At 36.0% G+C, this 14676-nt stretch overlaps 1 protein-coding gene across 6 annotated transcripts in view; it reads left to right on the forward strand.

The window, feature by feature from the left end:
- The first annotated feature begins 7442 nt into the window (after nt 1-7442).
- Nucleotides 7443-14676, forward strand: part of LOC149795675 (prolactin-releasing peptide receptor-like) — a 187041-nt gene continuing 179807 nt past the window's right edge. For 3 of the 6 annotated variants that reach the window (XR_016422387.1, XR_016422388.1, XR_016422389.1), the window contains exon 1: nt 7443-7780. The gene's annotated coding sequence lies outside the window, so the exon portion shown is untranslated. The remainder of the gene's footprint in view (nt 7781-14676) is intronic. The other 3 variants (XM_089965519.1, XM_089965517.1, XM_089965520.1) reach the window with 1 other exon arrangement.

Below are 14676 nucleotides of genomic sequence, written 5' to 3' on the forward strand. Positions count from 1 at the left end.
TCTTTCTCCATCATATTGGATGGGACATATGTTGTACGTCAACTCTTTCCTCAAGCATACTGGATAGCACAGATTTTGTATGTCAACTGTTTCCCCATCATATTGGATAGCACAGACTTTTATGTCAATTATTTCCTCAAGCATATTTTATAGGACAGATTTTGTATGTCTACTCTATCCCCATCCTAATGGATAGAACAGTTTTTGTGTGTCAACTCTTTCCACAAGCATACTGGATAGTCCAGACTTTGTATGTCAACTCTTTCCCCAAACATATTGGATAGTACAGATTTTGTATTTCAACTATTTCCCCAAGCATACATGGTAGTATAGATTTTGTGTCAGCTCTTTTCCCAAGCATACTGGATAGTACATATTTTGGATGTCAACTCCTTCACCAAGCATACTGGATAGTACAGATTTTGTATGTCAATTCTTTCACCAAGCATACTAGATAGTACAGATTTTGTATGTCAGCCTTTCCCCCAAGCATATTACATAGCACGGATTTTGCATGTCAACTGTTTTCCCCACCATACTGGATAGCACAGACTTGGTATGTCAATTGTTTCCTCAAGCATATTTGATAGCACATATTTTGTATGTCAACTTTTTCCCCAAGCATATTTGATAGCATATATTTTGTATGTCAACTTTTTCCCCAAGCGTTTCATAAAGCACTGATTTTGAATGTCAACTGTTTCCCCGTCATACTGAACAGCACAAATCTTGTACGTCATTTCTTTCCCAATCATGTTGGATTTTTTATGTCAGGAAATATATTACATTGCTAGCCCAACTTCTGATTTAAAGTAATCGGAACTTGATAGTAATTTAATCTGAGGCATCTGCTTGTACTAGACCGCACTTGTCTTTGCAATAATACGTGCCTGTGTTTGTGATCCTGTCTGAAGTTTCTTTAGCATTTGGCAGATGGTAGTGAAGAATTTTAGATTTACGATAAGCAACCAAAGGAACTTCTTGAAATATGCCCTTGCAATGTTAGGAAATTTGAGCTGATGAGAGTGATTCAGATGTTCGGGATATAGAGCTGGTGCCAGTGCTTCCTAATGATCAGTTACAAATGTGTGCATTTGTGTGTGTGTTCACGTGTGTGTGTGTGTGTGTGTGTGTGTGTGTGTGTGTGTGCAGACACATACTACATACGTAGTATTTAACGAATTCTGGTTACCAACCCACGGTCGTTGTGTATGGTGTGTTTATTGTTGAGGGAGCTGGATGGAAAGGGTCTAAATTAATACTTCCTTACATAAGGCAATAGGACCTTAACTAGAAGTTGCCTTGGTTTGTTTTGTAATATTTACAGTCAGTATGTCCTTTCGAATTAAGGCCTGAATACCTAGGTGGCATTAACTAGTGTGTTTATCATTAACACCATGTTAAGGTCTGAATAGCTATGAGGCTTCCGCTAGTGTGTGTTTCATTAACACCATGTTAAGGCCTGGATACTTAGGTGGCTTCCACTAGTGTGTGTATCATTAACACCATGTTAAGGCCTGAATACCTAGGTGGCTTCCACTAGTGTGTGTATCTTTAACACTGTGTTAAGGTCTGAATAGCTAGGTGGCTTTGACACGTGTGTGTATTATACACCAGGTTAGGACCTAATACCTCGGTGGCTTTGACTAGTGTTTTTCATTCACTAACCTAAGTTGTCGAGAAACTAACTGAAGTAATGAATAATTATGAACAACCTGTACCATGATCTTTAGCCATAAAGAATTTATTGTGAATTTATTACGAACTTGACTTTTATCCATGTTAGATTGTCTTGCTTTACTTGAATTGTTAATAATGAATGGCGTCGAGGTCTATGAATCGCAACAGTCTGGGCCTTTGCACCAACAGAAAATCACATAGAATACTATCATAGTCATACTGGAAGTACATTTACTTTGAATCACGCTACATCGCCTGGGTAGAGACGACACATTCCTCACGTTGGGAAAGAAAGGACCGAGATGTTTATGTACTGGGTTTGGACAACATATTGGACACATTAGCTGAAGGGAAAGGATTGTGCTGTTTATGTACGGGTTAGAGAAGACATATTGTTGACACTGCTTGTTGGAGGGTGATTATATTTGGTAGAAGTTTCATTTAGATGACAAACATATGTTTCAGCTCGTTGACGCAGCCCATCTTGAGAACAAGCCATGAGGTCAAACGTCACCTTTTCATGGCCGTTTTGACTCTTCCTCGTAACCGGAAGTCTGTCTACACCCATTGCAAGCTCGAGGGGTGTGTGGACGTTGGGGTGTGCTGAAGTTTGTGATGGTTTCCATCTCCATTCTATTGTACTCTCCCTCAACCCACCGACACATAAATGCCACGGTCTTGCAATTCCTAAACGTTAGCGTCTGCTTTCAACATTTTAGGTCAAGAATACAGACACCAGGCATATGCAATGGTACAATCAGCTTACCGCACATAGAAACACGAGACACGATGTATTCGATAACTGAAGGATATAAAAAAGGGAGAAAAAAAGTTGCCTAATATCCATCTCCTAATCAGTCAAACATTTGTTTTTAAAATTCACTACACAATTTCGTCATCTTTTTTATACACAATATTAATTTTTGCCACGTGTTCTTGCTTCAGTAACTGTTTTCTCTCTGTTGCTAATTGTTAAACGTTTATTTTAGCTATAGCTTAAAATTGTTTTGTTGATTTTTTTAATTGTTCTAGATGAACATCTCTGTGTATATTTGCAATTTCAAAAACCAATCCATCAACGGTTAATTTATACTGTTATGAAATGATATGATATATGCATGAATGTATGGGGTTTGACAGTATATCAGCACAATCATAGCTATGTGGTACTGAATAAGTTTCCACACACACGCACAGAGAGAGAGAGAGAGTGCACTCTTTTCAAATATCGGCCTTACTCCGCTTGAACATCCTCATGGACTGATTCCTGGTCAAAAAGGTCGTCTCTCTTTGTCGTTTCGTACTTCGTACTACGTACTGGAGGGTTAATGAGGTACATCCTCTGTTCTTCTAAGGGGGGGGGGAAGGTAGGTGGATGCAGTGAAGACGTTTGAAACAAATGACAAATAGACATTACACTTGAAGATCCGAACAGTTTATACAAGGATGAGATGGGGATATGTAAAACTCGGTCAGGTACCTCTTCTGTCTGTAAGTATTTTATAAATGAAAAAAAAAATCATCTTAGTAGACAATGTATAAAATAGATTCGCTTTAAGAAAAACTCCATCTACCACCTTCCACGAAAATAACACGACAAGAAAAACTCCATCCACCACATTCCACGACAATAACACGACAAGAAAAACTCCATCCACCACATTCCACGAAAATAACACGACAAGAAAAACTCCATCCACCACATTCCACGAAAATAACACGACAAGAAAAACTCCATCTACCACATTCCACGAAAATAACACGAAAAGAAAAACTCCATCCACCACCTTCCACGAAAATAACACGACAAGAAAAACTCCATCCACCACATTCCACGAAAATAACACGACAAGAAAAACTCCATCCACCACATTCCACGAAAATAACACGACAGGAGCCTTAGGAACCTTAATTCGAGCCTCCATTACCGACCACGCAATCTCCCTGTAGGCATTCAACCACTAATACGCCAACATTATTTTATTCGTCTGGACGTACGGGGACCGTATTCGAGCCTCCATTACCCACCACGCAATCTCCCTATAGGCATTCAACCACTAATACGCCAACATTATTTTATTCGTCCGGACATACGGGGACCATATTCGAGCCTGCATTACCCACCACGCAATCTCCCTATAGGCATTCAACCACTAATACGCCGACATTATTTTATTCGTCTGGACGTACGGGGACCGTATTCGAGCCTCCATTACCCACCACGCAATCTCCCTGTTGGCATTCAAGCACTAATACGCCAACATTATTTCATTCGTCTGGACGTACAGAGACCGTATTCGTGTTTTTGTTTTCTAAATATGTAGCCCGCATTTCAACTGTCTCCATTTCCCCAATTAAAATAATGAAAGTACCTGACTCAACTGCTAAAAAAATGTTCCCTACCTTACTGGCTAGAGGTAGATTTATTTATAGGACCCGAACCCTCATTTTGAATGGTCCAGAAGAATTCCATGATCTATGGAATGCCCGAGTTCCTAAAACTGTATAAATATATTTTACAGTTTAATTGTGCAAATTATACTATCATTCAAATTTTGCACATGTTGTGAATTCTTCACATTTTTTAAATTTTTGGATATGGCTTGCTTTAAATGAGCAAACAGAATGTTCATATTACAGTCTGTGTGTAAATTTAGCTTTCTCACGTGTGTGTGTGTGTAATTTTAGTGATTTACGGATTACTCACCTGTTAAATTGATGTATTGGCTTGTCAAGCAAAACACATGGAACTGTCATACAACTGGGTTTTATAGGTCTAATTAAGAATTATGAATATGTCATAAATATTTGAGAATACCTGGACTAAATTACGTTTTCTTTAAGTACAAGGCCTGGTCATCAGAAAAGTGGAATTCGAGATTTAGCATTTCATCCTCAGCCAATCAAACGCGTCGTTAGAAAGTAAAGATACCCGTGATTGGTTGACAAAAAATATTAAGATCAGAGTTAAGTCCAGAATTTGTATAATCCCAAGGTCAAGGTTAGAAATGGGATATTCTGGATACGATCAATCTGTTCGCCATCACGTTAACTTTTCTATCAATGCATACTATTTTTAAAGTAAGAACCGCTGCGTTTAGAACAGGTTAATTTGCCGATTCGGATTTAGCAGATTAAATTCCAACTCATCTTTATAATTTGTGATTTTATAAAATATTTTTGTTTTCTTCTTCGACCGTCTTTTGCCTGGGAATGAGGTTATGCCGATGCGGGTGCGACACAAGGTTCCGTGTTATCGAACTTAATTAGTTGACAACTGCGTCACAGTGCCTGTGTCTGTGAGACCGCAAATAACCGTCATCAATCATCACCCTTCTCAATGAAAGTATTGAATCTCCTCACTTTTTCTCATCATGCACTTCGCTGATGTTCTGTTGTTCAGAAGACGTTTTGCACACTTGTAGTTATGGAACCGACATATTTGTTGTGCCAATGACTAACCAATCGGGAGACGCAAATTTTACTTTGTTAACTTATTATAATGGCATGCCAATATTGCTTGGGTATTAGGACATATACATACATGCGTTGTTGAAATTTTATATTTTGACGTGAAATGTCAAAGATAATAACATTTTAATTGTCTCTTGACTATATTAAGATGAAAATCATAAAATGTCAAATTTAAATACACTGATCTTAAACATGAGGCTGGGAAAGTTGTAAGAATACGCGAACTGTCATGGACATCATACAACTTTTGATGTTGAGGCCTGGCTTTGCAATCATACAATTCTTAATCTTGAGGCCTGACGTGGAGATCATACAAATCTTATATTGAGGCCTGACGTGGAGATCATACAACTCTTATATTGAGGCCTGACGTGGAGATCATACAAATCTTATATTGAGGCCTGACGTGGAGATCATACATATCTTATATTGAGACCTGACGTGGAGATCATACAAATCTTATATTGAGGCCTGATGTGGAGATCATGCAACTCTTGATCTTGAGGCCTGACGTGGAGATCATACAACTCTTGAGCTTGAGTTCAGGAAAGTAATAAGAGTAAAGAGCCTGATGGGGGAAATCGTAAAACTGTTCAGATTGAGGCTAAAAAAAAGTTGTAAGAATTCGGGGCCTGACCTGGAAATCATAAAAATGTTCAGCTTGAGGCTAGAAAAGTTGTAAGAATACGGTACGGTACGTGACCTGGAAATCATACAAGACTTGAACATAAGATTTTGTTTGAAGCAACACATACATTTCTTTAATTATCAAAGGTTCTTTTTGATTGACTGAAGTGAAAAGTCGAGCAAAATCTTTTAATCAATAGATTTATCATCTACTAATCAGACTTTGTTTTCCAAAATCTTTCAAGCAAGAAACTCAAGTCAAAATTAAGGTCACATCGGATGCAATACTCAGGGCATATCATGCCATTTAAATTTGGCATACAATATCTGGGACATATCATGCCATCTAAATTTGGCATACAATATCTAGGGCATATCATGTCACTTAAATTTGGCATACAATACCTAGGGCATATCATGCCATTTAAATTAAATACCTAGGGCATATAATGCCATTTAAATTTGGCATACAATACATAGGGCATATCATGTCATTTAAATCTGGCATACAATACATAGGGCATATCATGCCATTTAAATTTGGCATACAATACAAAGGGTATATCATGTCATTTAAATTCAATACCTAGGGCATATCATGCCATTAAAATGTGGCATGCAATATCTGGGGCATATCATGCCATTTAAATTTGGCATACAATACCTAGGGCATATCATGCCATTTAAACTTGACAGCCGAGCTAGGGATCCAATTAAAATCAATTTAAAATATTTTCGATTCAAGCTTTGGTCTAATTAAAGTTATTTACTTAATGTACAGGATTTTTGTTTGACTTGAATTTCTTGTCCTTTACAGTTTTAAGAATACATGGCATAGAAATCTAGGTTATCAGAGTACAAATACGGGGCATATAACTTTAGGATATCAGCGTAAAGTACTGGGATTGGATTTATATGATATCAGGGTAAACTACGAATCATGGAATTCTATGATATCATGATACAATACGGGGTATTGAATTCTAGGATATCATGATACAATACGGGACATTGAATTCTAGGATATCATGATACAATACGGGGCGTTGAATTCTAGGATATTAGGGTAGATCATATAAGCATACCCTATTGGTCACATTATAAACTGAATACAGCAACTGATGCCAAAAATATATTTTACTTTTAGAAACTTTAAGATATGACCTCAACATTGATGACGCCTCCGCAGCCGTCGCTGGAATACATTACTCTGAGCGTTCTCAAGGGAGACATTAAACTAAATTTAGAAAAGAAAAGATAAAAATTTAATATTTACTTGTTTCTTCGACTCCTGTACGACCGCATGACATTTATATATGTCATTGGTTAGCATAGGCGGGAAAAGCATCTCTTTTAAGATATATTGGTGGAATTTTATGATGTACATGATATATTGGAATTAAGAATAGAACCCGCCATTATATTATGTCAATAGTCTAGTGTTGTGGTCTAGATTTATATGTAATCGATTGATTAGAGGCTGTCGACTTCAAAGACGTGGATGAAATGCCAGTTATTTGAACGAATGTGACTGGTCAAATTTGAAAACAAAACGCATTCGATAAAAAATAAACAAGACAATATGCCATTATTTTCACCAGTAGCAGCCAATCGATTGAGTAGCTACGATCTTGTTAGAATCCAGCTTGGCTGCGAGAGGGAATCATTTGCTTTCAACAACCGAGACGGTAGGATCAGTCCACGAAGCCGGGAGCCGAGCGTGCGCCAAGTGTTTCTGCCGCTACAGCTGCCAGAGCGAGCTCCACAGGTTCTTAATATGTGTTTTGGCAGCCGGGTTTTTTTGCTGTTGTTACAGTGAGATACTAGCGTACATGCCATTGCATACACTTTTCTTTCTGAGCCGTGATCGGCATATCTGGTGTAGGTTGTACGCCTGTCTGAGATTCACAAAGTCTTCACCTATTCTAAGAATTCGTCTATCTACATCGTAGTGGCGTCGTCACGGACTCTTTCTGACCAGCTTTGAAGGACAGTTGAGGTAAGATTAACGTAGTTGTTGTTATCAATATGAAAACACTGGCACCCAGTACCAATCTGGGAAAACATTAATTTCTAAATTTTGTATTGTTTGATTGGTTGCTTCAGATTATTAGATGTATAAATACAATACACAGTGTTGTAATTACTAGCCAATTGACTTAGTTACTATTATTGTTATTATTATCATTATTATTATTATTATTATTATTATTATTCAATGTACCACCGTGTTTTGACGTGATGTATCAAAATAATTACGTTTTATGTTTTATTTCATTATGAGCTAACGGTACTTTTCACATATTACGGACTATATCATGCCGAGGAAAGTTGACTTTTTCCTGTATCGAATCCGAGACTCGTGGTTGACGAGTCAGACGCTCTGCCAGCTAAGTTATGCGGTTCAAAATAGTTGCGATGTATCCTTGTTGATGAAATTACTTTCTGAAACCAATCTTTGCTAATATGCGTTGTTTCACATTTACATTTGAACAACAATTCCTAAACTTCAAAGAGTTGTATTTATGTTCCTATTTTTGTTACTGTTGTTGTAGCTACAGACTAAGTCTCAAAAAAGGAATTTCCATCAATTAATTCGATTTAAGGTCTGAAGAAAATATTATATTTTACCAGCTGCGGCTCTGAGACTGCTGAGCAGAGATTACGAACTGCGACATCTCGAATAATCAATACCGTCATTGTAGAGCTGAAGGAGTCGTCAGCTTTGGATTGTACGCTGTGACGCTAGTGTCAGGCGTCCTTATCCATGTCCGTTGCAGCTTTGCATGTCCTTTTCAGAAATAACAAGGTGATAGTTTCATGGAATGTATTACGGTACAGATTTTGTGTTAAATTTGTATCGACACACTACGTTATTAGCCATTGCATTCCCTAGCTTAGAATCGGCATTATTTGGTGTTTTCACCGCGAAGTAGCAGTCAAGTATAGAATGAAAGTTAATAAAATGGGCTAGCGTGCATAGGAGTTAAAATAGATAACGATAATAAATATACACATGATAATGTAATTCTTTAACGTAAATAATATGGATCACTCAAAATTGGCGGTTGTTTTTCAGTCTTTCGTAAATGAATAACGTGAAAGGGAAACGAAATGTAATTTTGCTTCATAAATACCAATCAGTATTAAACTAAAGACTGGCATAACTACCACATTATTGTGATTATTCCCAAGAATTGTTATGACTTGAAGAGATAATGTTACATGACATCATTTGTGTTTTGAATTCTGACATGAAATATTGTCATAGGGATTTTATTTTACTTCATTGTTCTAAAAGCAGAAAATGGGGAATGTACTTTTGTCGTCGTAAGGCGAAGAGTTATTTGAAAATTACGTTTCAGCTCTGATAAGATGCCTTAATCTTACAAAAAGGGATGGAACTGTTATTAGATTGCCATTTATTAGACTTTGGGCTGCATTTTGCACAATGCACAATATATCCGTTTAAAAAATGCTTATTTTTAAAGAAAAGCATTGAAAAAATATTCGAACATTCTGACAGCAAATGAGTTGGAATAAATTTGAAAGTTAGTTTTCTCAAAACTCACATAAACAGTGTAAAGCACGCACGCACTCACGCATTTTCTCAAATAATACGAAACTTGATGCAATGCTGTCTTACATAACGAGGTTTTCCAAATTTCAGACTAATTCCATGATATTCTTAAAACCCTTATGTTAAAGACGCGGTCATGATACTGGGCAAGACAGTTGTTATTTCCCTGTATTTGTTTTGTTTATTTCTCGCCAATAATTCAGTCTTTATTACATATCTTAATATTACAAAACACAAGAGCTATTTTACTTTTTCAAGCAGTTAAACCTTAGAACGATAACCCCAACTTACCAGAAATTAAAGAATACTGCATGTTTCTGGTAAGAGAGAGAGAGAGAGAGAGAGAGAGAGATGTTCTTGTACAAAGTTCAGACTTTATGCCAGTATTTTTAAATCTGTAAATCCAGACCACAAATTCAGACCATCAAAGTTTCTATTTTTAAATCTGTAAATCCAGACCCCAAATTCAGACCTGGATAACTTGGCAGATGGAATAATATTATTTCCGTATGTCTAATACTTTTATATAAAATAAACCTGAGTAGCAAAGGATAAATATATCGAGAACAAACTCGAGTGTCTCACTTGGGTTCACTTCTAGTAGAATTTTTTGTTTTTTTAAACGGCCACATTACAAGCAGACTGCTAGGTACATTCAGTTTACACCCACTGTCACACCAGTCCATGCTTTCAATGAATAAACATTGGAGATTAAGTAAAACTTTTAAATTACATAATTCAAGTTGCTTGTACATTTTTCATATCAGGATACATTATTCTTATAAAATATTCCTGTCAATCAGACTGAAATTGTTTAGTCAGGGCTTTGTTTTTTGTATGATTTTATTGTCAGTACTAATCTCAGTCATGTACTTGGCTTATTTTGGTTTGGTGTTTTATTTTTATTTTTGCTTGGTGTTATTTTGGTTTGGTGTTTTATTTTTTATTTTTTTTATTTTTTTGGTTTGGTGTTTTACGGCACAGGAATTTATGCAGATTATTTAGCGCAGTTGAAGTAGTACCTTGTACAATAGCACACCATAGTGCCCGACATGGCCAGATCCAATTGTAGAATTCGAACCAGCACACCTTTAGTCCTGGGTCCAACACTCTTACCACTGAGCTGCTGGATTCCTACCCATATTAATAGTCGCTTCTAAGAAGAATGTAGTGAATCTCATCGTATTTATTCTGCGTCCCTGAGCTCGCAGTGGGTGAGTCTTGTATTCCAACAATTTCATGATAACATTTCAACACTTACGTTCATAAAAATTTTGGGAGCAAAATTTCGATTTCGAACCTTTGAGTTTATTTTATATTTCATTTTGACAAAATTATTATTATTATTATTATTATTATTATTATTATTATTATTATTATTAAATATACATCTACTAGACTGAGTTTGTTTGATAGATACGCGAGTCTTTTATGTCATATCTCAGTCGTATACTTGAAAATTTGATTAATTCAAGGCCAGATAGCCGACGACGCGTGCATCAATACATCTATCATACAATATGCTGTTATCAGAACATGAATTATTCACATGTTTTCTTGCCCTGAATACGATATATATATATATATATATATATATATATATATATATATATATATATATATATATATATATATATATATATATATATATAAACATAGTAGACAGGGAAGATGCAGCTCTCCATTTCAGCTCCATCACGACAAAATGTCACTTCTCTGCTAACTGGGCAAACGCACAGTCTGATATAATCAAGAGCGCTCCGTGCTCAGTTTAACTTTCACCTTTGAAAATTGTGCAAATAAAGTAGAAAATAATTTTAAGTTGGAGTTTAAAAGTTTACAGAAATGGATGAAAGATAAAACATTTACAACAATTTTAATTTGATACATGTATTGTTTTATTTAAAAAAAAGTTATGGAGGTGACATATACTTTAGATGACGGTACGTAGGCGGATTATGGTGATTTTGATTTGTAGCATTTAAATGATTTTCTTTACTCATGAAAGATGTTTATAGTACTATTTTTCAATCACTAATACAGTCCAACGACAATGTACTATTTTTCAGTGACTAGTACAGGCAAACGACAATGGCCTATTTATCAATGACCAAAACAGGCCTCTGAAAATGTACTATCATGCAATGATCAAAACAGGCCTCTGACAATATACAATTTTGCAATGATCAAAACAGACCTTTGACATTGTACTATTTTGCAATGACTAATACAGGCAAACGACAATGGACTATTTATCAATGTACAAAAGAGGCCTCTGAAAATGTACTATCATGCAATGATCAAAACAGGCCTCTGACAATATACAATTTTGCAATTATCAAAACAGGCCTTTGACATTGTAGTGTTTTGCAATGACTAATACAGGCTAACGACAATGTACTATTTTGCAATGACTAATACAGGCTAACGATAATGTACTATTTTGCAATGACTAATACAGGCCAATTACAATGGATTATGTATCAATGACCAAAACAGGCCTCTGAAAATATACAATTTTGCAATGACCAAAACAAGCCTCTGACAATGTACTATTTTGCAATGACTAATACAGGCCAACGACATTGTACTATTTATCAATGACTAATACAGGCCTCTGACAATATAAACGTTTGCAATGACCAAAACAAGCCTTTGACAATGTACTATTTTGCAGTGACTAATACAGGCTAACGATAATGGACTATTCATCAATGACTAATATAGGCCAGTGAAACTGGTCTATTTATCAATGACTAATACAGGCCAACGACAATGGACTATTTATCAATGACCAAAACAAGCCTCTGACAATGTGCTATTTTGCAATGACTAATACAGGCCTCTGACAATATGAAATTTTGCAGTGACCAAAACAAGCCTCTGACAACGTAATTTTTTGCAATGACTAATACAGGCTAACGACAATGGACTATTTATCAATGACTAATACAGGCCAACGTCAATTGACTATTTATCAATGACCAAAACAAGCCTCTGACAATGTGCTATTTTGCAATGACTAATACAGGCCTCTGACAATATGAAATTTTGCAATGACCAAAACAAGCCTCTGACAACGTAATTTTTTGCAATGACTAATACAGGCTAACGACAATGGACTATTTATCAATGACTAATACAGGCCAACGACAATTGACTATTTATTAATGACCAAAACAAGCATCTGACAATGTACTATTTTGCAATGACTAATACAGGCCAACGACAATGGCCTATTTATCAATGACCAAAACAGGCCTCTGAAAAAGTACTATCATGCAATGATCAAAACAGAGCAGTGAAAACGTGCTGTGTTTATCAATGACCCCCCCAAAAAAAAAAAAAAAAAACAAAAAAAAAAAAAACGGGTCTCTGACAGTGTACTATTTTGTAATGGCCAAACCAAGTCTACGACGATGTCATATTTATCAATAACCAAAACAGGCCTTGGAAAATGTACTGTTTTGCAATGATGAAAACAGGCCAATTACAATCTACTATTATTTATCAATGACACCCACCCACCCCGGTCTATGACAGTGCACTATTTTGCAATAACCAAAACAGGTCTATGACAGTGTACTATTTTGCAATAATCAAAACAGGTCTACGACAGTTTACTATTTTGCAATAACCAAAACAGGTCTATGACTGTACTATTTTGCAATAACCAAAACAGGTCTATGACGGTGTACTATTTTGCAATAATCAAAACAGGTCTACGACAGTTTACTATTTTGCAATAACCAAAACAGGTCTATGACAGTGTACTATTTTGCAATAACCAAAACAGGTCTATGACAGTGTACTATTTTGCAATGATCAAAATTGACCTACGATAATCAGCATTTGGTAAAGAATGTGAATGGTTATAAGTTTTATACCGACATATTTTAAAACCTTTTATCAGTTAGAATTATTAGTAGTTTACGTATTACTGTATGTTTTTCAGTTTTGTTAAATTTATAAGGAAATATTGAAGGAAAATTCCATCAATATTCCTTTATTTCATCTTAGTTCCAGAAAGGACAGAAATAATCTGGGATTTTTGCTCTCATAAATAGTTTGAGCCAATTAGTAAGCCTACTGTTTTCAGATTTAAGGTTGCTGTTTTATTAGGGTTACTGTTTTGTTAAGGATACTGTTGTATTAGGGCTACTGTTTTATGTAGGCATCTGTTTTATTAGGGCTACTGTTTTATTTAGGCTTCTGTTTTATTTAGGCTTCTGTTTTATTAGGGTTACTGTTTTGTTAAGGATACTGTTTTTATTAGGGCTACTGTTTTGTTAAGGATACTGTTTTTATTAGGACTGCTGTTTTGTCAAGGATACTGTTTTTATTAGGGCTACTGTTTTGTTAAGGATACTGTTTTTATTAGGGCTACTGTTTGTTAAGGATACTGTTTTTATTAGGGCTACTGTTTTGTTAAGGGTACTGTTTTATTAGGGTTACTGTTTTGTAAAAGATACTGTTTTCATTAGGGCTAATGTATTTTTTATTACACCTACTGTTGTAAGCTTTATGTCCACTGATTTGTTTTATATGGCTACTGTTTTCATATTTTGTATATTTATTAAATACCTAAGTGTGAAGTGAAATATAGAAACTTTGTGCCAATTTAATTTCATATTTTTTCATTACTCTATTTTCACATGTGAAAATATCAAATTTGCCATCATGTCATGGGACGCTTAATTTTGCGTGCCTATAGACGTTGTGCTTTCTGCAATAAAAGGGGCATATCGTGAGGTAGAACAAATATATAGAAAAATCAATTTTTGTTGAAGAAATTTGACTCGACGCCGTCTATTAAGCTATTTGTTCTTACTTCCTTGGCAACATGACTAATGTTGCTTTTTTGGGGGGGGGGGGCGAGGGTTAACGCCGCTTTTCAGCGCAAGATTACATGGAGGCCAGTATATCTGGTGGAGGAAAAACCCCGGTAAGAACCACCGACCTACGGGAAGCTAATGGCAAGCTTTCTCACATAAACGCATTGGCTTAGACCGAGACTGGAACCTACACGGGCAGAGGTGAGGCGGCAGTGATCCGTAAATGCGAGCGCTCTAAGATTACTCAGCCACTCAGGGCTCCGACAACAGTGATAAACCTTTTGTGATGCATGATTGAATCGGAGTTGCTTTGTGGCTAGATATGATAAAATAGTTTATAAAATGTTCAAAATGTAAGCCACTGTGACAGATTATGTCATCCCATATTAGCTTTCTCTTGAGTCACTGATATTTATAAGATCAGCATTATGAAAGTGAGATGAATTTAAGAAAAGGGTGTGGAGGTGGGTGGGGTGTTTT

Source organism: Sinohyriopsis cumingii, chromosome 7 (genome assembly GCF_028554795.1).
Source record: "Sinohyriopsis cumingii isolate HCF-2022 chromosome 7, ASM2855479v2, whole genome shotgun sequence".
Classification (NCBI taxonomy): domain Eukaryota; kingdom Metazoa; phylum Mollusca; class Bivalvia; order Unionida; family Unionidae; genus Sinohyriopsis; species Sinohyriopsis cumingii.